This window comes from Saimiri boliviensis, chromosome 8 (assembly GCF_048565385.1).
Source record: "Saimiri boliviensis isolate mSaiBol1 chromosome 8, mSaiBol1.pri, whole genome shotgun sequence".
In the NCBI taxonomy this organism is placed as follows: Eukaryota; Metazoa; Chordata; class Mammalia; order Primates; family Cebidae; genus Saimiri; species Saimiri boliviensis.
In genome coordinates, this window is record NC_133456.1 from 45,289,216 (window position 1) to 45,316,785 (window position 27,570).

The 27,570-nt window shown below is 33.6% G+C and overlaps 2 protein-coding genes across 3 annotated transcripts in view; one reads left to right on the plus strand and one right to left on the minus strand.

Moving 5' to 3' along the window:
* Positions 1 to 19,498, plus strand: part of CBLB (Cbl proto-oncogene B) — a 428,727-nt gene extending 409,229 nt beyond the window's left edge. The window contains exon 21 of the transcript XR_012518787.1: positions 19,386 to 19,498. The gene's annotated coding sequence lies outside the window, so the exon portion shown is untranslated. The remainder of the gene's footprint in view (positions 1 to 19,385) is intronic.
* ALCAM (activated leukocyte cell adhesion molecule) overlaps positions 1 to 27,570 on the minus strand; it is a 206,539-nt gene that overhangs the window by 141,557 nt on the left and 37,412 nt on the right. The window lies entirely within an intron of this gene.

Below are 27,570 nucleotides of genomic sequence, written 5' to 3' on the forward strand. Positions count from 1 at the left end.
ATTGGAAAACTGCACATTCAACATCCATTTATCAATTAGATCTGTTTCTCCTTTATTAACTTTGGCTTCAGGGGTTTGGCACCTAGAATGGTGAAAAGCATCTGGCAATAGCAGAAGAATTAAACTAAGAACAGTTCTTAGAAATTTATCTCACCTTGTAGCCCGATTATTATTGCCATAAGCAAGAGTTTCATTGTCCCTGAAAGGAGGAACAAGTGGTATTTAAGCTAAAGTTTAATATTTGCAATCTTGATTACTTTCCTATGTGGCCATTTCTTAAAGTGTTCTGAACAAAGTTCTCCAGCTAAATATACCTGAAAATCTTTTTACTGTTGATATTAGTTTGGGAAAGTGGCTATATCAAGCTGGTTAATATATATGCTTCTGTTAAGTTTCAGAGAATATGATTAGAACAAGAGTGTGTATATAAATCCTGGTAATAACATACTGGTTTATGCCAGTCATTTGTTTTGCTCAAACTCTGCAAGACAACTTCCTTTCTAGTATGCATTTTGTATTCTATTATGCAAAAGAAAAATGTTGGAAAGTGGAGTACTACGTAAATGTAAACATGTACCTCTTGGAAGGCAGGGATATCAAAGTATTAATAACGAGTTTGTTATGTGTGAAACACTGTGCTAAGTTTGACATTTTATGTAATATTTAATTCTCATTAAAACCTATGTGAGACAAACAGATTACTCCCTTCTTACAGATAAGAAAACTGAGGATCAGAGAGATTAAAAAAAAAAAAACCTTTTAAACCAATTTTACAAAACAGAATATCAGAATATCTACCTATAGCTCCCTAGATCTGAAGCTCAAATGTTTTTCAAAACAAAATGCTACCTCAAACATAAGCAGCTTTCTATGGGAAATGTAATAAAAACTGCTTCTTTCAGGATTGTATTTAGAACTTGAGATATGAACATTAACGTTTATGTTTAATTACATTTCATATATTATTTTCAAAGGTTTTAAGAAAAAGGGGGCTTATTTCAGTTGATTTTATTTGAATTTTTCTACAGAAAAAAATAAGATTTGATATGCATGAATTCTTAAAGGCTTAATTTAAACAAACCCTAAAACAACAAATTTGTAAGTTGCATATTTTGCAATTGTCAATAACTCTATTTGGAAAAGCATTTCCATGGAGACCTCATTATAAGTAAGAGTTTATGCTTTACTGAATATTCTCTAAGAATAGATTACTCATATATCTAATTCTGTCATAAATGTACATGGAAGAGACTTACAGGCTTAGCTGATTCTTTCATTTTTCAGACCTGTTCATTTTTACACTTCAAGTTTTGCTGCATGAAATCCTCATTCATATTGGAAACGTACTCTGTTAAAAAGCATTTGTTCAATAAGATTTCATTATAATCTAAGATGTGCGCAGAATTGAAAAGTAAATTACTATCTTATACCTTTAAATGATTTGTTCGTCATTTTGGAAAGAACAGCTTCTGAAATATGACATAGTTAATGATAATGCTGTACTTCCACTCACTGTCATAATTCATAACAAAACAGGGTGAAAACTGATTTCAAAAATAATAAACACACACCAATGAGAGCTTAGACACTTTCCTTTGTATAGTTATGCATGGTAGATTGATTGCTTTAATGGTCTCTATTCTTTACCCTTTCCTGTAGACACTATATTTGCCATGTGACTTTGCAGTTTCTGGCACTATGGACTCACAGTCTATTTCCCCACTTCTTGAACTTGGACTCACTTTATGCTGTGCTTTGGCCACTGAAATGATAGCAAATAGGGTACAAGTAGAAAGCACTTACACATTTTGCTTACTTGTCTTTGCTTATCACCATGAGAACAGGCTCAGGCTGTCCTACCTCATGAAGAGAGGCAATCATGGATCAGGGCTGAGTTGCTCCACTTACGCCATCTGAGGCATTACTAGCTCCAGCTGACTCCCCCTGACTCCACCTCTGCCACATACACATATGAGTGAGCCCCACCCAAGTCAGCCCGACTTAACCCAGATCAGTGGATCCCCACAGATTCATGAGCTAAATACATTTCATTGTTGTTTGCTGCTAAGTTTGGTGGTTGTATATAATGCCACATTACTGTAGCAGTATCTAAATTATATAGTATGTTTCCTTTTCTTTTTTGTTTTGAAGGATATGAGTGGGCATTTGCAATTAGGAATCCAGTGCATCTTAATAGAGTATACTTTCTATTTTTAAATTTAAAAATAGCCCATGAGCATGTTTCTAAGTTTGGGTTCACATTAAATTACTATTAATATTACTATGTTTCTGGCATTGTGCTAGGAACTTTCAACCATAAGTAGTTCAAAAGATAATGTTGAAAACTATTTGAGCAACAAAATAAATAGTAATGGACTATAATTTGTAGTATAAAATAATATCCATATTAATAAGTCCATACTGATAGAATGATTAAATAAATTTTAAAATGGAAGAGAATAGTTAAGTCTCCCATGCAGAGCATAAATCCAAATAATTCAAATAGATACTCCACACTAAAGGGGGTGGAGGATATTCACTCCTTGGAAAGAGCAGTTTCTGGAACATGAGGTGTGAGCGTTGCATAGTGACTTCCTTCTAAAGACCACCAAATGAAAAAAGGGAAAACGTATAACTTCATAGTGGAGAAATATGGCAACATCAACTTAGCCAGAGGGTCAAGGTTAACACCAACAGTAGTAAATCATGTTAATGGTAAGTGCCCTTGATTTAATGTGATGAGAATGACATTTTTCCTCTGTTGTTTTCCTCCCCAAAACCTACAGTTGTAATCTCAATAACATCATAAGAAAAATGTCAATTTCAAATAAAAGGACATTCTACTAAATACCCAACCAATACCCCTCAAAACGGTCAAAATTATTTTTAAAAATGTAAAGTTTAAACAATTGTGACAGCGAAGAAGAACTTAGAGATATGATGACTAAATATAAAGTGGTATGTAAATGTCACAGAAAAAGGGCATTGAGTAAAAGCTAAAAAGCCTGAATGAAGTATGAATTTTAGTTTGTAATCATATATCAATATTAGCTCATTAATTTTCATAAATGTACTATAAATATGATATTAATATAGAAGTGGGTATCAAGTATAAAGAAACTTTGTACTCGTTGCACAACTTTTCTATAAATTTTAAAGTATTCCAAAATTAAATTTCTATTTAAAAATATAGCGTCCATGAAAATGTGCTGATACAGTATGTGTTTAATAAAACTATCATACATTACTGCATAGATGTAGAGTTGAGCAGGACTGGTTATAAACAACCTTTTCATTTATGTATTATTGACTTATTTGTTTAACTTTCATTACTGAATGAGACTCTCTTGACCTATCAAGCTTAATTTAAAAAATTCAAAAATTTATAGTTTTCCAAGCATTATTACACAGAAATGAATTTTTATAGATTGCTAATTTAATGTAGATCAACAATAAACAGTATTTCATTTTTAAAAATAAGTTTTGTAGGTGAAAACAATTCCTTTTCATTCTAAAATGCATTTAAATGAATACTTGCATGTTATTTTAACATAATTTTGAAAATAAAATGCAAGTTGGATAATCAATTGGCATTCATTACATTTTCTAAAATTATTGTTAAATATCACTTCTTGTCACATTTTCTCTGGAGAAGATTAATGGTAGGATCACATGGATACCAGCTGTTTAAATACTCTTTTTGTTTATAGTGCTAGCTTAATAAATAACCAATTTGTTTAGCCACTACAATCTTTTTTCGGCTGAAAAGCTTTCGTGGAGATCCCATATACATGGAACATCATTTTTAATACTAGGTCATTACCTTTAATAATTCTATACTATAAATTTTCAAACTAGTTTATATACCTTGTGGCTTAAGAAAATCAAAATATCCAGTGGGCTTTGGTAAGCAGGTCTAAAAGATAATGGAAGCAGGTGTAGAAGACATTTAATAAAACATGCTTCTCATTTTTATTCCTTTTCTGTTTGGTTTCTTGGGAATCTCTGTTTGACAGTGAACTACAGTGTATTTGCTTTGGGCAGATGCTTTTTTTCTGAGTCTACTGATGTGGCAACCGAAAGAAGGATGGCAGAAAGTAAAGTTGAAACCTAATATTAAGTTTTAAAAACAAAATAGAATTTTTGCAGACAGAATTCAAGTTTAAAATTTTTAAATGGTTTAATAATTATTATTTAAACAGGCATGATACAAAGGCATACATTATAAATTCTGACCATAGATTATAATGAATCACATTGTTTGATTTTTTTTCCTGTAAATAAGAATATCAAGATAAATTTATTGAGTGTGTTTCTTTTGTGCCCAATATGAAGGTTATATCAAAGATTAATGGAGAAATGTAAGATACTAAGGCATAAAGATTAAATATTCATTTCTTCTTTTTTAAAAGGCATATTCATATCAATTCCAGGCAGTAGCACCACATTGTTTTTCTTGCATGCCCTCACAACCACGTATTTCAGTTTTAATATAGTTTTCAATACATTTACCTCAGTAGTATTGATCTAACTTTGCTTTGGATAATGTTTCACACAACAACTACCATGTTTCTATAGGAGAGAAAAATAGTCAACTGATTAAGAGATATGTAAATGCAGTGCTCTTGAATTACCTTTTGAAAGTGGCAATACTGAAATAGTTACTAGAGGTCAGGACTGTAATGTCTACTCTTTGCACTTTCCTCAATGTCTAGTTTCTTCATCTATAACATTGGCACAAAATTAAATATTAGTATTATATTCATTTCTAGTATATATCTATAATATATCCATTATATATAGTAGTTTTAAAATATTTATAGAGTACTCAATCTCGTCCAGTGCCAGCAAAAAAGAAATACTATGATATTTTTAAAAGATCAACTTTTAGAAAAATCTTTCCAAATTAGAGGTTTGGGCCACAAAGGTAAAATTTAAAGTTAAAAGGTAGAAGGAAAATTGTTACTGTGCATGGTTTTCTATTTAGACTTTACTGATTCCAGTTTGGTTAAACCTTATGAGGATCAGTGTTCTGTAAGAAGGACATTTTAACCCTGGAAAATATTTAGGTCAAAAAATCTAAGCTTCTAATTCTAAAACTACATGATAATATTTACTCAGTCATAGGGTATTTACACAGTCATAGGGTATTTAGTTCAGATATTTCATGATTACAAATGAGGAGATAAAAAATAAATAAAACATGTTTTTTCTTTTTCAAAATTTTAGAGTGAATAGGAGCCAAATATATATTGCCTCAATCCAGCTTCTTATTTCCTATTTTATTTTAGAAAGTATAATAGGTTGTCTTCAACCTAGAAATGATTTTTCTGGAAACTTTCTCTGTATATCATTTAAAGGTATTTTCCAGTGGTAAGAACTTTGCGCATATGGTGGTTAGGTTTTCAGAAGAGCCTATGGAAGCAAAAGAAGAATGGTGAGAAGCGCAGGTGAGTTAGGTTATGCTGAGCCCAAATGAAGTCCAGAGTATATCTAAAAATCGGAGAAATGCTATGAACCCTCTCTGCCCAACACCCTCAAAGACATCCAAACTCTACCTACAATTTCACAGAGTAAAAATCATTGTACTGCTCATTTAAGGATTCTTGGAAGCTTAGGGGTTAAGAGCCCTTGTCCTAGGCAAGGTGTCAGACAAGGGAGAGGGGGTGGGATAGATGAAGAACACAAGGGATACTGAAAGAGACTAGAGCTTCCAGTCTGCAGGTTCTTTTCTCTTTTCCTCCCCCTTTAAATACTAGCTTCAGCCCACGGTGATAAAGCTGTGGGGACAAGGGGCCAGAAGTGGCAGCCATGGAAGTTTTAAGGCAATCTATGAGTTTGCCTTTCACTGCCAACTCCTCTTTCCTTTCTCTGCTTCTCATCTGTTCCTCCTCCCTTCTCCTCTACCTCTTTATTACAGAGGAACAAAAGACACAGTAGGGGTAGGAGAAGCTGCAGGTTATCAGGTAAAGCAGGAGCACAGCCAATGAGAATCCTTTTCTAAAAGGGTGAGAGAGATTACCTTGCCCCTCATTCTGTTCTCCTAGTTCCCAGACTTCCCTCTCTATATATACTCTCTTCTTCCTGTGTTTTCTTTCTCCTCTATTTTCCCCCGGGCGTGGGATTTCTAAGAACCCAATAGAGTTATTTGGAAAGGGTAAGCAGTGGTAACAATAAGAAACAATTTCTTTTCCTTTCCTTCCCCACTCCTTAAAAATCCCTTTTCCTAGGACAGAACAGACTCACTTGGCTTGAGGAAGACAGATGAATTTCCATGTCTCCCCAAAGGATCATTGTATATGAAGTACAAGACTGCCTATATTTTGTTAAGTTGTGCTTTTATTTAGTCAATAATAAAAGCATTTAAAAATAAGTTTAAAAATTGTTTCCTATGATTCCTTTTGTTGTTTTTTGGGGCATGGGGGGGGGCAATCATAGCCATATTTGCGTCCAAAGAAACAATGTAAGTATATGCTAATTTATATTTTACATTTGAAGCAAGTGGTTATTTTACATTGGCCTGACATCTTTTAACACAGTCAAGTTAGTTATATTTTGGAGGAAAGTCCCTCTCAAAATATACAATGACATACATCCTTGAACTCTGTTTGCCAAGTGTTAGGCTCTTTCCTCCATTTTCTGTTAATTCTAAAATAAACAAAAAGTTATAAATGATAATCACCTCCAAGTTATAATGGCTAGGGATTGGATCTAAATCTTATTGATTCCTGGATGGGCTTAAGAATTTTATGGTATTTTGCTCAGAAATGCAAAGTCTAGTTCAGAAGTATCCTCCTTGCATAGGAAGTTAACCTAATTTGCATAAACGGAAAGCCAGTTCATTGTTTTTCCTCATGTCAGAATACTGAGGAGCTTCTTTGTGAAAAACACTTGAAGAGATATTTGTCAACGGGCGCAAATCTACAGTATGATAGGAGGGATAAATTCTGGTTGTCAGTTGCACAGCAGGATGAATTCTATGCTATATAATACAATAATATAGTATGGATTTCAAAATAGCCAGAAGAGACATATTTGATGTTCTCATCATAAAGAAACTATAAATGTTAAAATCATAGCTATGTTAATTACCCCGATTTGATTATTACAAAATATATACATGTATCAAATCATGTTTTGCCATAAATATGCTACATGCCATAAATATGTACAATTATATGTACATTTTAAAGAATATCAGAATATTTTATTTCCAAGATATTAAAAGAACTTAGGTATCAACAATCTTAAAAATATAATTATATAGAAATGTGATTCTTTTGATTTGACACTAGGTAAAAAGATAATTTAATTTAACCTTCTAATTTTACCAGTTAGAGCACTAAGGCCCAGAGATCTTAAAATGACTTGTTCAAGGTCACTCAGCAAGTTAAAATCATCAAATATAGTTTGAAAAATATCCCCAAATTAAGTATCCAATTGACAGCTATAGCATGTGGAACATAGACTAGACAAAATGTGAAAAATAAAGCTTAGGTTTTGCTGTGACCTAAAGCTAGCATTTTCTTATACTGGAGGGATAGGTCTCCCATGAAAACTAAGAATATACATGAAATCATGTAAGCATCTCCATTTGAAAGAGTGCCTCCTCACTTTTTAAGAGATGAACAAATCACAAACCACACAGCCAGTTAGGTAAAGATTATTGTTCAAGTTTTCAAAGAATATTCTGCCCTATCAATAATCATGTGATTGATACCCTAACTCTACAGAATCTTCCCCACTTTAAGTAAAAAAAAAAAAAAAAAAAATTAAAAATATGCCAGTGAAAATCCCTAGTAGTGGTGGTATTAATATTTTCACCACATACATATTAGTGGCTATTTAATTTATGCCTACTTGTTATAAGGTTCTGCATGGTACATTTAAAACATAAGCTTACAGTTAATCAGAAGGTAATTAAAAACTTTCCACTATAATTTTCTGTGCATGCTTTCATCTGTAGTTTTACAGGAGTAATTATATGATTTTTACAGTGCGATCTATTTAATTTTTGTGATAAATTATTTTTTAAATCATTGCTGGAGAGTGAAAATCATTTCTCCAGGATCAGAAGTGTTTAGCAAAGGCAAAAAGCATAAGACATCTCCAATGCAGGAGTCTCCTCTGAAAGACTGAGAGGTTCTACTTTTGAAGATGAGGAAATTTTGCCTGCCCTCCCCTGCTCAGGCCTAGGTAGATCTCACACACACACACACACACACAGAACAAATAGAACCAATATATCATCAAACATATGCTACAGCATAACCTCAAGTAAATCAAGTAATTTTTCATAGAGATTCACACTGGTACTAAAAGAACTATAAAAGAATTCAATAATAATGAAGTATAAAACAAGATTTCAAAGGTCCTGAAATTTATGACTGATTATTAAGACAACCTGAGACATCTTTGAGCCTTAGTCTCCTCATCTCTAGAATGAGAATCAGAATAGCTAAATGGCATTCACAGATTGGAGGGAACATAGTGAAATTGAGAGTAAGGGCCTTCATGCAAAACACCCCAGAGTTCAGGTTCTAGTGCTACCACTTACTTCATGGTGCTAAACACAAGGGCAGACACATAGCATGTATACCATTTTGATTTATTTACTAGGTGAAGGAAGCCAATTTCCCAAGTTAAAAAGTAAGTTACTCTTTCCTCTTATTCACCTATTATAGTCTATCAACATATCATTTGTTTCTTAGAAATATCTAGGGTTTCCTGGACATAGTTTCATTAGGTGACACCGTTTTAGTCTGGATGCATGACCTCACACTTAGATTCCTATAAAATCATCCTCACTTCTCTTGCTAATCTTTTCCCCTTCCGAACAAATTTTTTTCCTGCCCTCTTAAGACATATCTAAATATTATCAATGTCTTCAACTGCCAACATCAGCAAATTCCTATTATAATGCCTGTCTTTTAAGAAAGTCTCTAAACTGGCCATCCAAGTATTCAGTATTATCTAGCTACAACTCTAAAATCAAGAGAGGTAAATTCTCAGTAGACCACTATAAGACATTCTCATTCCAACACCAATATACTTATGCTCACAATATTTATTTTGACTGAAATGTCTTCTCTTAAATGTAATGGAAAGAATATGATTTTGAAATTCAGACCATTCTAAGAGTTCATCTGAATTCTGCTAATTTCCTAGATGTGCAATTTAGGATAGTGTGGCTCCTTGCAAAATGAGAATAATAATTACCCAACAGGCTTACTGTGAGGATTAAGTGAGAATACAGTAATTAATATTTAAGATGTCTTGATACCATAACATGACTCAGGCTTCATTTTATTCTTTGTACTTATATTTATGTATTTGATACCCAGAAAAACCCTACAAAGTAGGTACACTTTTTAGATACAAGGAAGTTACAAAATGGAGAACTAAAGTAAATTCCTAATAAATAATATCTGGCTTCTGACCTGACTCTCTTAACTACTAAAAAACCGCACATAGCTAGAATAGTGCACATGACACATGCACCAAAAAAAGTCAGTGAATGAATGAGTAATCTGAAATGTTCATGAAAATGTAAATTAGAAACATACTAGTTAGATGGCCCCCAATCCATTCAAACAAGGGTAGCTTATTTAATTCAAGAGAGAAGAGTCATCATGAATCTAAATTACTTACTATATGATTAGGCTCTTTTCTCTAGCTGTATTTCTCTTCAGTAGAATGTGTGTGAACTCTTAACTATAGGCTCAAAATTTATTCAAGTGGTGATTGCTTTAAACTTCACTGAGTTCTTTATGTTAAAGGATTAGAAAGCATCAATTTATAGAATAAAATGACAGATGTGTGTGTATAATTTTCTACTGAAGTATTTGCAAGTGTTGTGTTATCAACTAAAAGAATTTAATACTAATCTAATAGAGATTTTAGTCATTAAAGAAACAAACAGTCCTGGAGGAGAATCAGACAGAAACACACTGAACTGAATTTCAGGAAAACCTGATTACATGTTGTTTTCTTTTTTTTCTCTCTCTCTCTGAAAGAACAGATGTTAAAAAAAAATGCCTACTAACTATGATTAACTATTACCCTAAGTTAAAGAATTATTCAATATTAAAATTCTAGGATAACTGATTGAGCAAAATGTTTTTGTTACGTCATTTGCCCTCTTTGTTCTCCACTGAAAGAATCTGTACTCATCTGAGACTCCATACACGTGCTAACAATCAACTATCACAATATTTATTGCTTTCATAGGCCCTGAAAAAGTGTGTCAGATATTTTTACTGAACAGTGGGAGGGAGAGGATTTCTCAAAGAACCAAGGATATTATAGTAGAGAACTAAAAACATTATAATATAATGTTTATAATAAATTATTGCAATAAATCTCTTACTCTAGAGACTTTGATTCATCATCTATAATATAGAAATTCACCTCTTATACAAAATTTCTATTTCATCTTGCTCTTTCAAATAATGCACTGGTGAGCAGCTGTTTCTTTCACTGCTAACAGTAGGAACTTACATTAGAAGATTCCAGTGAAATTATATGACACAACTATATATTATGTTGTAAAATGGGATAGCTACTATATTTTCAAAACTGAACTAGTACAACTGATAGTTATGTGCCTAATCATTTCTGAAGAGCATGTTCAGTTGTTCAACTGTGTCATTCCCCAGAGTAATGATAACACTTTCTGTCCATTAATGCTTTTCCTCACTCAAACATTTTGTTTCCCACTGACTCTTCAGGAAGAAGTTGGAGAACAAGTTCATCTGGCATAATTTCATAATTATCAGTGGCTTGAACACAGGTTGTTAAAAAAAAGCTGTTCTACCTTATTATTGTTCAATATTCTGCTCTATAATACAACAAAGAAATCCAATACTGTACTGTAATGACAACATTTAGCATGTTGCACGCATTAAATGATTACTACAGCCCCATAAATTGAGGAAAGGAACTATTTTCTCCATTTATCTTTGTGGTCTGGAAGAGTACATTTTTTTGCCCAAGGCTATAAAATATCTCAGGGGAAAAGCAAAAATTCAGAAACATTAATTGGCATACATAAAGTGCATTAGTTCAAGTAAAAAACCAGGAGTAAAAAAATTTTCTGCCTGAATGCATTACCAGTTCCACTGGAAATAATGCTGGAATCACTAGTTGTTTTAAAGTACCTGTATCCAGTCATTATGTGAAAAAAACACATGCACAGGTACATTTATTACAGCACAATTCGCAATTGCAAGGATATGGAACCAACCTAAGTGTCCATCGACCCATGAATGGATAAAAGAAATTTGGTATATATACACCATGGAATATTACTCACCCATAAAAAGGAATATAAAAATGTTTTTACCAGCAACTTGGATGAAGCTGGAGGCCATTATTCTAAGTGAATTCACTCAGGAATGAAAAATCAAATACCGTATGTTCTCACTTATAAGTAGGAACTAAGCTATGAGTACGCAAAAGCATATAGAGTGATTGATATAATGGACTTTGAAGACTCCGCTTAGGGAAATTGGGAGTAGGATGTGACAGAAAACTACATATTGGGTACGATTTACGCTACTTGATTGACTGATGCACTAAAATCTCAGAATTCACCTATGTAATTCACCCATGTAACCAAAAACCACTTGTACCACAAAAGCTATTGAAGTAAAATAATAATAATAATAAAAACCTCAAAAAAAAGGTATTTTCTTCTTAAAGGGGCTAAAATTGTTCAACACTGAGGCTCTAAAGTGGAACAAAAGGCTTTAATCTCATCAAGGTTTTGACTCAAGAATGAACAAAAATATTTTAGAAATTTTCTTAACTATAGTGCTTCTTTTTGAGAGATCCTCTTTGTATGCCATGGATTGGTCACCATTGTAGAACCTAGGATTTCTAGGGTGACAAGTCTTAATCCACATTTCAGGGTGGTTCTTTTCTATCAGAACCATTTTCTTCTTAAGCCTTTATCAGAATAGAAGAGGTTGAGGAAAAGACTATTACAAGTAATCTATTTGTGTTCTTATTTTAGAGAGAAGTAATTATTTAAACTACTTTTATTGGCATTTTATAATAAATGTTTATTATATATAGAATATGTGGTCATTTGGTATTTTCAGTGTTGTGTTTGTCACAAAGAATTAATTTGCTATGGACCACAAAACAACCATAGCATAAATGCAATTCCCCTTTTCTATCAATGCTGTAATTTGTCTCCTCATTTCTATACATTCCCCTCTTATATTTAATTCAATCAGACAGACAGTTGGTGGGGATTATTAACTGTGTATGTGGAAACAGTTTTTCATTCTCTCTCAACCTATTTGTTCATCTGTACCATAAAATTAACAACTCTTACCTGAGAGGGTTATTGCTACTATTAAAGAAGATAGTATAAGTAAAGCATCTAACTCCTAAAAACAGTGCTTTAAGTACTGCCTGAGGAATAAAAAGAAATATTTACTATAGATCATTTTTACAGGTTACCAATGTTTAAAAAAAATTTTCCCTGGAGTTAAGTTTTTACCAATCCATCATTGATTTCCTTGCTTAAAACACAGCCAGACTGTGTCTAAAACCCTTGAATCCTCTTCCTGTATACTTCCTCAGAGATTACAAATCTCCCCCTTTTTTTTTTCACCTTCCTCTCTTCAGTAAATATACCTTCTGTACATCCACCAAGATATATTGTTCAGTCATTTATGTTTCCATAGCAATATCTCCATTATAACCCTCAATCTCTGTGCATTATAACTAGGTGTACATATGCCTGTCATCTCTGCTGCTCTGTGAATCATACAGAGAAGTTGGTTCTTAATTGTCTCTAGATCTTTAGAAGCTCTGAGCTGCCTGGAACATGGTAGGCTTTCTCTAAATGGTGGCTGAACTGACTGGTCTAGGAGTGGCATCAACAGATGTCCTGTGAGCTAAGGAAGACATTATGACTAAAGTTATTCTTTGATAGGACACATAATTTCCAAAATTCAGTAATGTAATTCCAAATAATCTCATCTAGCAAAGCAATTCATTCAGCTTTGTTTTGTAGTTAGCATATTTTGGCTGATGTTTAGATGCAGCATTTCTTCACAGCAACATTCTCAGAGGAAAAATTGGGTTCATTTTTAGTAGATACCAATGTGTAGAACCTGTTTTTTTCTTTAAAAAGAAAAATTCTGAAAAGTGTTCAGTACCTACATAAGTATGTTCTTTATTTCATTTGCAGAATTCTATATTAAAAAATACTAAGAAGACCATTTTTTAAATAAAGGGGTAGAAGAAAGGGATAAAGAGAGAAATGGAGAGAGAGAGGAAGGAGAACATCGTGGCTCTTTTCAAGACGTTAGATAAGGCAACTGTCTCTCTGGTAAAATTGAAATACTACCTTTTAGAAAAAAAATTTAAGTACTTAATATGTGCTATTTTTTTCTGACTTTAAAATATGAAGTAACATTTGCAATGCTGCAAAAATTCCTAAAGTTTTTGTATTTGTGCTTGTATATATAAAAAGGCTTTATCTCTTTCTCTGACCCACCTGTATTCTACATATATATATATATATATATATATATATATATATATATATACACACATATGTATATCTCCAGATAGATAGAACAGTGAAGCTAGCTCTGCCAGGCACACAGTAGGTATTCAACAAGTGTTCACGTTGGCAGATAAAACTGAATTCTATATTTACTATTTGACCTTCTTCAGAGTGTGAACCATGTGATATTATAATTACTTGTATGTCACTATTATTCATTCATTCTCCAGGGAAATTTAATTTCTTATAACCACCTGCTTATTTTGACCATGCCATACTGTTAAGTTTCAGATAAGCAACAGCTATTTCAGTTGGAAAAATAAGACTCTGTTGGGACAACTAATACTTTCTCGTCTGCCATGTTTTAAAAAAATTACCTATAGGAAATTTTATTACCATCTATTTCAAGGCTTAACAAAATTTTGCTCTTTATATTCATTTCTCTTCTTTGCCCCTGGACTCTCCCTGTCAAAATGACCCTTGAAACATCATGCAGTTATTACATTCCCTGTAATGCAGTTTGGTGCATCACCTTTACCACTGTCAAGGTGAATGCAGTTTAGACCTTTCTCGATGTACTACCTCATTTTCACATAAGTGTTCTAGAACCATTAGTGTTCCCCTGACTTTTCACTTTTATTGGTTATCTCGTATATAGTCAGAATGTAACTGTTTATACACTATTTTCTCAAATGCTGCAATTAAAAGAAGTAGCACCAATCTGAATGTGACTCAGAAATCAAGCTATTTAACTTATAGACATTCCAGAATTATTCCTTAAATTCATTTCGTTTGGACTCACTGAAAGAGTTTCAGGAAGTAGATGAAGAGCACCTACTTTAAACTACAATATGGGGGAAATGTATTATTTTGTACATATAGGTACTACATAATTTTTACCTACATAATATTGCATCTTCTTTTAACAAGCTATAAAAATCAGAGGCTCCATAGATGTAGTGGTATTTGGAGGCAAAAAAAAAAAAAAAAAGATACTCAAAGAAAGTAGGGTGTATCAGTTGCTCTAGTAAAACACAGAAATGAGATTTGATAGGGAACGTTTATTTGTAAGAAAAGAAAGAAAATGGTAAAATGAAAGAGTAGGTGGATAATGATACATAAGAAATTCAGTGAAATGTTTTGGAGTTTGGTGTGAAAGTAACAGAACTCGGGAACGTTCTATTTGTGACCAGTAGCCTTTATTTTTCTACAGTGAATATCTGAAAACCTATAGACCTTGAAGATAAAATTGAATATCTATAGTATCAAACACTGCTTTTGTTCTATATTTTTAAAAGAATATTTTACCTCTCATTTTACTTTGGTCATAGTCTTATAATGGTTACCACCCCACTCCTAATTCTGAGGGAAATGCATCAAATTAACTTAGTGGCAAAACAAAACAACACAAAATGACACACATCAGGAGAAAAACGTATCCAATTCTTCAACTATTACAATCCTGTGCTTTAAAACACATTACAAAGTGAATTTGAACTGTCATTAACCATATTTTTCTTTGATTTAAATTTCATCGTAGTAAAAACCGATTGAAAGAAGCACATCTGCTTGACCTTGAATCTAAGTAGGAATACTCAACTTCTCAGCTGTTTCTTCATATAGAATTAACTTCAAAGCTTTTAAGCATGTAAATTCTTACTCCAGTCTTAGCCAAGACACACAGTGCTCCATGTGAAAAACTGAAATCTAATCTTAAAATGGACAACTGGTGAAGATTGCATTTTAATATTCCTAAAACCAAAAGAGTTACCTCTTCAATGCCTTTGTTCTGTTTTGCCTTTAAATATCAAATAGAGACATTTTAAAAATACACAAGATTTGCATTTGAGCTATGACTTGGTGAATTTAAAGGCCTTTGTAAGAAAGACCATAGCCACACATTAGTAGGAGGAAATGAGAATGTAACAAATTTTTTTACTCAGGGTTAGTCAGCATCAATGTGCTACATAATCACATCACTCAAATCAATCAGCAAAAGACAAATGTTTTTCTGATACTTTTACCTTTAGATCACTTTATCTCCTCCTCAGGTTATATCCAAAAAAAAAAAAAAAAAAAAATTCATTCTTGCATAAAAGGGGCAGTAAGTCCTCCATTTCTAGGGACACTAAAATGGTTAGTCATCAATCACTCCAAGAATATTGACAAGACAGATCAAATTCTCTTCTATATGTCCTAAGAGAAGACACAATAAAATGACATGATTGCTATCTGCTATTCAATGTTAGTACTACTACTTTGGAAGAACAATTTTAAATATAAATGAAAAAAAGAGGAAGTAAACTTTGTAGAAAATATGCTCTTTGTTAAGTGCTTTACCCATGTTTCCTTATTTCACTCTGATATGAATCATGAGGAGACTAAATTATCTTACGATTTCCCAACCAAAACAAAACAAAAACAAAGAAACAAAGGTTAAAGAACTTGTTCAAAGTACCAGAGGTAGCAAGTGGCCAAGCCGGGATTTGAGTTTAGGTCTGACTGGTTAACGAAGCCTAGCAACTTCTTAATGTAGTTTATTCATCTCATTCAACAATTATTTATATAATATAAAATATCTACTTTTCATCTATGTTATATATATTTGGGCCAAAATGATGAAAACAATGGAATTGTCTCTATTTTCAAGGAACATCTAAATTAAATATCAGACCCTGAATAAGAGAATAGAACACAGAGAATGTAGTATAGAAGTCTAAAATTCTGGAAAATTTAGTAATTCGGCAGTGGGGTGAAATGGGAAGATACGAGGAAATCTTCTAGAGAAAAGGGACTAGACCTGAAGAGTATGAGTTATCTAGGAGAAATAAGAGCCTTCCAGGAAGAGGAAATGGGTATATAAAAGCCTTGGGTAGAAGTGGGGCTGGGGAACATTTTTGAAGGTAATAAAGTTCAGAAAAGCCAAAGCTTGAGTACAAATGTTATAAACAGGAGATGAATGGCACAGGGGAATTAGGCAAAGAACATGTCATGCTGGGCTTTTATTGTAGCTCATATCAAGGATTTTAGACTTCATATTAGAGGTTACGAGAGGCTATTGAAAAATTTTAAGCAAGAAGTAACATGATCAGACTTAAATTTTCCAAAATTATCTCCAGCTCTATTATAAGTATGAATTGCAGAGTATGCAAGGGAAATACAGGGTGATGAGTTAGCTACTGTGGTAGTTCAAGGAAGAAATGATGGTGGCTTGAACTAAGAATATGGCAATGCATAAAAACAAACAGAATGTGTTAAGTGATTGTACGTGGAATATGATGAGTGAAGATGTGACAATGATAATTCAGGATATTGGTCTAAAAATTGGTTGAATTCTGGTAATGTTTATCAAGATTGGGAACATAGAACGAGGAGCAATATAGAACAATTGCATAGTTAACTGTTACTATTATGAATAATAATATATTATGCAATTGTGGAACTATTACTGTGATCCTTAAATGAAGCTAAGTATATTATATGTATTATTTATGATTTTATATGTAATTTTCTCACAACACTGCTCTGAAGCAATTATTCTTATTACCACAATTTTATAAGTAGAAAAATTAAGAACTGCAAAGTTTAGTAAGTTGACCAGTATCACATAGTTGGAATGTAGCAATGCCAACTAGAAAGGGTATGAGAAAAAGTGTTAAGGAGAAATTAAAAATGTTACATTTGGAAAAATACAGCTTGAGACACATTAAAGTCTTCTCTTAATGGTATAAAGTCTTAGAGAGACATCCTAATGAATTTATTCTTCAGTGTAAACAGTGATAAAAAAAAAAAAAGAGTCTACACACATCCTTAAGAGAAAGAACAAGGTCAAGTTGAGAATAAAAGATGCAGCAAAGAATCAGGAGCCAGATAGAAACTAATAAAAATGGGCTGAATTTGAGAACAAGATGGAGAGTTGGAAGACTGCCCCAAAGAACATTACCCCACATATCTGCTTTGTCTTAGCAAATAAATTGTGCATGTCATACCTGGTTGTCTTAAATTATAAAATACAATGGAGAATGCCAATTTGAAAAATGACAAAAAAAAATTTTCTTTAGGCCCCCAAAATATTTTAGTTTCTCTATGTCCTAACTGTACAATCTGTAGCATGACAGTAAAGCCTAGAAAATAAGTCACCTTTGTAAAGTCTAATTGTATTCCTTTATGGTTGCATCAAAGCAAGCCACTGGCTACAGTGTAATGAACATACATATTTTGACATAAATTAGTAGCGATAACTTGAAAAGAAAGAGGATATAGAAAGAAAAAATTATTTTAGGAAAAATATATCACTTTATAAACTACAAATAAAAGGTTATAGATTCAAAAATACTATATTTGACCAATTTGATGCAACATGCTCATTCTTATGGTTTTCAGAAGAGAACCAATAAATGTTTCTTTGGCTGATTATTAATGTGGCCTTGGGGCTGATCATCAGGTTGTTTTCCTTTAAAAGAAAGCTGTTGTCAGCGGACAGAAATGTTTATTTTCTATGCAAGAGCTACTGCTGGGGTATTTATTATTTGTTGGTTTCAGCTTGTCTTTTACTTTGCACAATTTTTGCATTTCTTTTATTTGCTGAACTTCCAAAGACAACACGAAGGCATCTATAAGATTTACTTGTGGCCGGGCGCGGTGGCTTAGCCTGTAATCCCAGCACTTTGGGAGGCCGAGGCGGGTGGATCACGAGGTCGAGAGATCGAGACCATCCTGGTCAACATAGTGAAACCCCGTCTCTACTAAAAATACAAAAAACTAGCTGGGCATGGTGGCGCGTGCCTGTAATCCCAGCTACTCAGGAGGCTGAGGCAGGAGAATTGCCTGAGCGCAGGAGGCGGAGGTTGCGGTGAGCCGAGATCGCGCCATTGCACTCCAGCCTGGGTAACAAGAGCGAAACTCCGTCTCAAAAAAAAAAAAAAAAAAAAAAAAAAAAAAAAAAAAAAAAAAGATTTACTTGTATCAGGAAAAACATATGTTCTATAGTTGTTCTTTTTTGAGGAACTTCGTCTCAACTAATTAATCCTGAAAACTCTCTGAGATCAAAGTAATGAAATCAAGTAATTCTTGTTTACAGAGAAAGCAAATTTGGGCACCTTTCCTGGAGTCTCTCCGTAAATAAGTATGGGAAAATGGACATCTATCAACTCTTTCAACATGTGCTCTAAAAAGGACTGTGCAACATGTTCAGGCTGCTAGACTTACAAGTCATTTGAAACATGGTTTAATAGAGGGGCCCAAACTATCCATGCTGGCATAGATCTCTTGAGTCAGCTCTACTTTCACAGCTGAGGCTCTAGGTCAGACAATATCTGCCTTTTCTCCTTATCTTCCCATTAGCTTCCTAAATGCTCTGCCAGCTTTATACTCACTCTCTGCACACATATCTTAAACAGTGGCATCAGGGTTATCTTTCTCAAATAAAAAATGATTTTTTTTTTCATTTCCTTGGCCAAAAGCTTTGATGTATTCCTAATGTTTATAAAATAAGATCACACACCTTAGCCTAGAATTCAAGTCCTTCTTCAATGTAATTATAACTTATGTTTTTTAAATTTACTTCCCACTATACTCTGACCCTTAGCTTATTTTTTGTTTTACAAATAACATAACTGCACATACATATAAGCACACCAGCACCCTACATTTCAGTACCATGAACATGCTCTGAGCTTTCTCAATCTGAGTCTTTCTTTGTTCGGGCTGTCTTCTAGAGAGCCTTTAAACTTCATTGCAGCCTCTTCTTTTCTAGGTCACTTGCATAAGGAGGCTTCCCAATTCACTACATTAAGACAAATCTATATTCCTATTCTATCTCACAGTACTTTGTTTTTTTTTTTTTTTTTTGAGGCAGGGTCTTGCTCTGTTACCCAGGCTAAAGTGAAGTGTCATGATCTTGGCTCACCGAACCTCCGTCTTCTGGGCTCATACAATCCTCCCACCTCAGCCTCCTGAATACCCAGGACCACAGGTATGTAACATCACACCTGGCTAGTTTTTGCATTTTTTTTTGGTAGAGGTGGAATTTTATTCCACCTGGTTTGCCCAGGCTGGTGTCAAACTCCTGGGCTCAAGACATCCGCATAAGTCAGCCTCCCAAAGTGCTGGGAATACAGGTATGTGCCACTGTACCTGACCATTTATGCACCTCTATATATACTTTTATTGACAATCATAAATTAAACTCTGTGTTTCTGTCAATCACTGGATTTTAAGGCATTAAGTAGCAGAACTATATCTAATTTATTTACATTTATCATCCTCTTTGCCAGCATTGAACATGATGTTTTGCATATAGTACGCATTAAAATTGCTTAATGGAACTAAATAATGTTTGATAAATAACATCATGGCACATGACAATTTTAGGCCTAACTAAATTAATTATTTATTCTTCCATGAAGTGAGTGCAAAACTTTAGTCAAAAACATTAAATATACTATTTTCTAATTACCTTATTTTGTATTATTTAATCCAAAGAAAGTGTAATTAAAAGGAGGCCTATAACACATTGCAATAACAGGAGCTGGTGACACTTACTCAGTATTAAGTCTGTTCTATGTCAGCTATTGAAACTCTTGACATTGTTATTTCTGTACTTCCAAACAACCTGTTAGTTAGCTATCAATGATCTCATTTTACAGATGACAACTGAAGGTAAGAGATGGGCTAGGTGACTTATCCAACGTCCATCTATTAAGCACCAGAAGAGGAAGTAGAAATCAAGTATGTTTGACTAGAGTCTGCACATATTCTAAGGTCCAGCAAAATCACCCAAGTCTGCAAGATTGGAATGATGTGCAAATGTGTAGAGAGAAGATGGAGAAACCATTTTGTATCCTTATTTACAAGCAAATGTATACAGAAATTTAACATGGAAAGAAATACTGTACAAATATATTCCTTTGTAACTGTCTAATCTAGACTACTTAACCTAAACTAAATAGTGTTATCACATGCATTTTAAATCATATGTAATAATTACAAAATATAATCTCCACTGACATCTATTAAACATCAGTCACTGTATAAAGCACTTAATTCACTAATTCATTTAATTCTCACAAGAACACTGAGGTAAATAATATCATTATACACATTTTACAAATGAAGAAATGGAGAACTTATGTTACTAACCTGTCTAAGATCACATGTCAATATGCTAGTTGGTGGTAGAATATTTATTTAGAACGGGGTCTACTTGAATGGCAACATATATTTCTTAACAACATACATAAATTAATAAAATCCAAGCAAAACTTAAGCATGTAAAACTGTTACATTTAGATAAATACTTAAGTATTTTTTGTTTATTATATGATGAGTGAGTGATCTATAAGCACAAGATTTATGATCATTTACTTTAAAATCTTTCCTTGAGAGAAATTCTAATTAATATTCCTGTTAACATTCTTATTTTGTATCTATTACAAAATATTAAGCCCATTGGATGAACATTATTTTATATTTTTATTCACATGTTTTCCAAGTATTTTCCAAATTTAGGTGGCTAGGAAAATTTTGTCTTAAGCTAAACAAAACATCATTTACTTTCTGCTCATTTTAACTTCTGGGGCTCAATGTAAGTCATTTTTCTTCTGAAGAGCATAACACTTAAAATTGTAAATCATCTCGTGTAAAAGAAACAATATGACACTTTCCACATTCCGATTCTGAATTACAATTCTTCTGCTTCCCAAATGCAAAAGTACAAATACACGATTAATACTTTGCATAAAAACATGTCCATATGGATAGCTAATTTTACTAGTTTTGAGTATAAAATCATTCTACTTTGTTTTATCTCTAATAGTGTTAGAATGAGGGGAATACATCTACTTAAATTTCAAGTACTGCATTTCAAACTAATTATAATTATGTAACTCAAGTATTATCTATCATATCAGTTCACAATGAGAATAAAGTACATTTGTTTCTAATTCTTTTTGACCTTGATGTTCTTTTGTTTCACCACAGTCTTCAAGGTTATTAAAACAGAATCCTGAAGGAAACCAATGTCCTAATTATTTGGACACATAGATCTGTTCCTCTCATTATAACTTCTGTTCTAATATATTAAACATTTAATAATTACTTTATAAAACCATAGTCCTGAAAATGACTCTAGAGGTTTATCCCTTCTTTCTCAGAGTTTTACTTATATCATTTTATCCTGAGGCCGTTAGTCCAGGCATTAAATGCCTCCAGGGGAAGAGATTCCATTTCCTCCTTCAGCAACCTGTCTCAGTTCATAAAAATGCCCTTAGCATTATGATGTTTTTTCCCCTTTGCTTCTGTTTACAATATAAATTTTCATATGTGATTAAATCATTTCTTATTTTCATCTTTATAATAAAAATATTCTCCTCCTTAATTTTAGGTTATATTTCTCTTCTAGGTTATGAGACTCTAAACACAGTGGACTGCAGAGCTTTCTCTGTGTCCATCTCTTCAACATCAGAAGCTGTTTATGCCAGCAGGTGCCTAGTCACCTGAGGATTTTTGTTGTCTTTTAGGCCGGAATAAGTTCTGTTCAGCTCTCTTCAAATGACTACGCAACATCTCTAAACTTTGAGCACTGCATACCAATTCTCCCTTTGGCCCTTTGCTCATTTTTGATGAATAATATTCTCAGAGACAGTATTCCCTAAGATGGGAATTGCCCATGTTATAAAGAGTGTTGTGAAAATTCAATGAATTAAAACATGTAAAGAGGTTAGAACAGTGCTTGCCACATAGTTACAGTCAATAATATGTTAGCTACTGCTGCCGCTGTTACTATTCCTACTATCCTAACTGCTGCTGCTGCTGCTACTACTATTTCTATTGCTACTATCACTGCTACTGCTATTTCTACTGCTACTTCTGCTTCTGTGGCTGCTGCTATTATGCACTGAAAAATGTACTTCCTTCCACCAAGTGGGACACATCCAGAAGTGAACTGGAATGCCTTAATGTACTGAGGATCACCTCTTCCTAACTCCCAGATCCTCTTAATTGCACAGTTGAACTGAGTTCTCTCTGATCAAATGACCTCTAACACAATTATTATCTACTTTATAAAGATACTGCAGCAAATTTATACAGATCAAGGACTCTAGGTTTTTGGCTCTTCACTGTTTCTGAGATCTTTCTGACAGTCTGTCATTTTGTAAGAGCTGCATTAATGTTCATCCATTACCATGAATAATTGAAAACTCATCTAGTAGAAATATCTTTCAATATTATATGATGTTTACCGATTCCATTAATGGGTTGGGAGAAGTATGGCACACACAAATACAGAAAATTCTAGGGATAAACCAAATACTGAATTCCTTAAAAAAGTCTATAATAGGAAACATTACACTTTTTCCTCTGTAAGGTGATGTCAAATAGTGTTTTGAATATAATTAACATTTATAACAATTTTTATTTTCAAAGTACCCCACAATCATTTTTAATATTTATTCTGCATACAAAGCCCCATAAGAGAGTATTGCATTTATCAAACATTTTTTCACAGATGAAGCAATTTAAAGATGGGTCAAAATGTGATTAGATTTCACAGTCTCTTAGTTGCTAGCACGCTGTTAAGTCAATTGAAGGCTGCTTGCCCCAGAAAAGTAAACAGAATAAATGAGTTAGCATTTAGGTTTACAAATGTATCAAGAGTGGATCATAAACTAAATCAGCAAAGCCTATTTCCCTGGAGATACAGACAATATGGTGGTATTATATGGTGGTTCATGTATGTGTGTATATTTGAGTGTTTATGTAGTACCCCATAACCATATAAACATTCAAAGTGGTACTACATAAATAATCACACATACCCATACATGAATATGAAATGGGCATTAACTCTTCTGATTTAATTCACCTTCAACCACTTCTAATTTTCAGAAAGACTTTATGGTAAATGTCCTGGCAGACACTATCTTTTTTCCTCTAATTTAAGACAATTTTTCTTTGTGGTTGCCAAGATGGCCTATCCAACCTGTCTTTCCCATTGTGTTAATTCTGGGTGACCCATATTGGCAATCTTGGGGACAACCTGCAAATAGTATGGATAGTCACGTGGTCCTGTTATACCATCAAAAGGTGACTATGAGAGTAAAACAAAACCAGTATTGTAAAGTTACAGGGACCAAATTCAAGTTCATGTTGGTACTACTATTTTTAAAGATAGGGATAAATGTCATGATACATTTTCCAAAGCTTACAGAATGTGCAACAGCAAGGGTGAACCCTAATGTAAGCTATGGCTCATGGTTGATAATAATGTGTTAATGCTGGTTCATCAGTTGTAACAAAGTAGCTCTCTGATGGAGGATGTTAATAATGCACATGTTGAGAAAGGGGATATACAGGAAACCTTTGTACCTTTTGTTCAATTTTGCTGTGAACATAAAAGTTCTAAAAAAAAAAAAAAAGTCTATTAGAAAATACAGATCAGTCTGGCCTAAACTCGTTGTTTAGCTCCAATGTATGATACATTAATTCATTGATTGTTAGAATAGGAAACTTCTTTTTAAATTAATTTTTTTTATTTCCATAGGTTTTAGAGAACATGTGGTGTTTGGTTACATGAATAAGTTATGCAGTGGTGATTTCTGATTTTTTTGATGCACCCATCACCTGAGCAGTGTACACTGTACCTAATGTACATTATTTCTTCCCATTCCCCACCCTTTTTCCTGAGTCACCAAAGTCCAATGTATTATTCTCATGCCTTTGCATCCTCATAGCTCAGCTCCCACTTATGAGTGAGAACATAAGATGCTTGGTTTTCCCTTCTTGAGTTACTTCACTTCAAATGACAGTCTCCAATTCTATCCAGGTTGCTGTGAATGCCATATTTCCTTCCTTTTTATGGCTGAGTAATATTCCATGGTGTGTGTGTGTGTGTGTGTGTGTGTGTGTGTGTGTGTAAACACCCACTTAGCCCGCTTTTTGATGGGATTTTTTTTTCTTGCTGATTTGTTTGAATTCTTTGTCGATTCTGGATATTAGTCTTGTCTGAAGCATAGGTTGTGAAGATTTTCTCCTACTCTGTGGGTTGTCTGTTTGCTCTGCTAACTGTTCCTTTTGCTGTGCAGAAGCTTTTTAGTTTAAGTACCATCTATTTATCTTTGTTTTTGTTGCATTTGCTTTTGGATCTTGGTCATGATGTCTCTGTCTAAGTCAATGTCTGGAGAGGTTTTTCCAATGTAATAGTCTAGAATCTGTATGGATACATCTTGAGTTGATTTTTGTATAAGGTGAGAGATGAGAAGTCAATTTCATTCTTCTACATGTGGCTTGGTAATTATCCCAGCACCATTTATTGAACAGGATGTCCTTTCCCCTACGCTACTTTGATGACTATGGGGTTATAGTACAGTTTGAAGTAGGGTAATGTGATGCCTCCAGACTTGTTCTTTTTGCTTAATCTTGCTTTGGCTATGTGGGCTTTTTGTTTGTTTGTTTCATAGGAATTTTAGGATTGCTTTTTCTAGTTTTGTGAAGAATGATGGTGGTATTTTTTATGGGAATTGCATTGAATTTGTAGATTGGTTTTGGCAGCATGGACATTTTCACCATATTGATTCTACCTAACGATGAGCATGGGTGTGTTTCCATTCGTTTGTGTCATCTATGATTTCTTTCAGCAGTGTTTTGTAGTTTTCTTTGTAAGGTCTTTCACGTCACTAGTTAGGTATATTCCTAAGTATTTTATTTTATTTTTTTGCAGCTATCGTGAACTAGGTTGAGTTCTTGAGTTGATTCTCAGCTTGGTCACTCTTTGTATACAGCAGAGCTACTGCTTTGTGTACATTAATGTTATATCCTGAAACTCTGCTGAATTCATTTACCAGTTCTAGGATATTGAGTCTTTAGGGTTTTCTAGGTGTACAATCATATCATCAGCAAACAGTGACGATTTGACTTCTTCTTTACCAATTTGGATGCCTTTTCATTCTTTCTCTTATCTGATTGCTCTGAATTGGACTTCCAGTACTGTGTTGAAAACAAGTGGTGAAAGTGGGCATACCTGTCTTGTACCAGTTATCAAGGGGAATGGTTTCAGCTTTTCCCGTTCAGTATGATTTGGCCATGTGTTTGCTGTATATAGCTTTTATCACCTTGAGGTATGTACCTTCTATGCCAATTTTGCTGAGGGTGTTAATTATAAAGGGATAATGGATTTTTGTCAAATGCTTTTTCTGCATCTATTGTGATGATCATATGATTTTGGTTAATTCTGTTTACGTGGTGTATTAGATCTAGTGATTTACCTATGTTAAACAATCCCTGCATCCCTGGTATGAAACCCACTTGATCATGGTGGACTATCTTTTTGATATGCCATTGGAATTGGTTTGCTAGCATTTTGTTGAGGATTTTTTTCATCTATGTTTATCAGGGATATTGGTCTGTAGTTTTTGTTGTTGTTGTTATATCCTTTCCTGGTTTTGGTATTTGGGTGATATTGGTTTTGCAGAATGATTTAGGGAGAATTCCCTCTTTTTCTATCTTTTGGAATAGTGTTATTAGGATTGTTATCAATTGTTCTTTGAAAGTCTAATAGAATTCAGCTGTGAATTCAACTGGTCCTGGACTTCTTTTTGTTGGCAATTTTTAAAAAAATTATCATTTCAATTTAGTCACTTGTTATTGGTCTGCCCAGAGATTCTATATCTTACTGGTTTAATATAGGAGGGTTGTATGTTTCCAGGAATTTATTCATCTCCTCTGAGTTATCTAGTTTATGCACATAAAGGTATTCATAGTAGTCTTGAATGATCTTTGTATTTCTGTGGTGTCAGTTATAATATCTCCCATTTCATTTGTAACTGAGCTTATTTGGCTCTTCTCTCTTCTTTCCTTGGATAATCTTGCTAATAGTCTATCAATTTTATTTATCTTTTCAAAGAACCTCTTTTTTCATTTATCTTTTTATTGTTGTTGTTGTTTCCATTTCATTTAGTTCTGTTCTCATCTTAGTTATTTCTTTTCTTCTGCTGATTTGGGGTTTGGGTTGTTTTGTTTCTCCAGTTCCGTAAGGTGTGAATTTAGATTGTCTATTTGTGCTCTTTTAGATTTTCTGATGTAGGCATTTAATGCTATGAACGTTCCTCTTAGCACCACTTTTGCTGTTTCCCAGACGTTTTAATAGGTTGTGTTGTGGCAGGTCAGGTCTCACTAACAGCTGTTTCAGTACTGACTGAGTAGTTAAGTTAAATATTAAAAGCTAATGCCCTTATACAAAGGCTGGGATGTAACACAAGCCCATCAAGAGTTTAAGACCTACCCTGGGCCTTAAAGCATGACAAAATAACAAAGGAATTCTTAACAGGATCTATTTAGAATTAAACAAATTTTATTGTAAGTCTGAAGAAACTTTCCAGGCCTCCACAAACAAGTTCACTGGGGGTCTGAAGGAACTCCTCAAACCTCCATGATTTAGCAGGAGACAAGATAAGGGTAATCACCCCAGCAACTGGACACATGTAGATTAAGTAAGAGATTTACTGAGGCTCCAGAGGAAGATCTTCAGGACTCAGACCCTAGTTATGGATTAAAAGAAGTTGATCACTATGTCTTCAGATGAATGCAGACTTACACGTACACATATAGCTTAGAAGGTAAACAAGCTCTGGAAAACTTTATAATTTTGATTTGGTCTGGTGATAATTTCCAGGCCTTCTCCCTGTAACAAGTTACAGAATAAAAACTGTCTTCTTCCCCGGTTAATCTGCATCTCATTATTGGGCCACAAGACACAGTAGCCCAACCTTCAGTTTGGTCTGAGAACAGTGTCACTATCATCATTCAGTTAAAAGAATATTTTAATTTCCATCTTGGTTTCACTGTTGACCCAATGACCAAGCAGGAACAGGTTATTTAATTTCCATGTATTTGCATCGTTTTGAGAGTTCCTTTTGGAAATCATTTCCAATTTTATTCCACTATGGTCTGAAAGAGGACATGGCACGATTTTGATTCTCTTAAACTCACTGAGACTTGTTTTGTGGCCTATTACATGGTTTATCTAGGAGAACGTTCCATATACT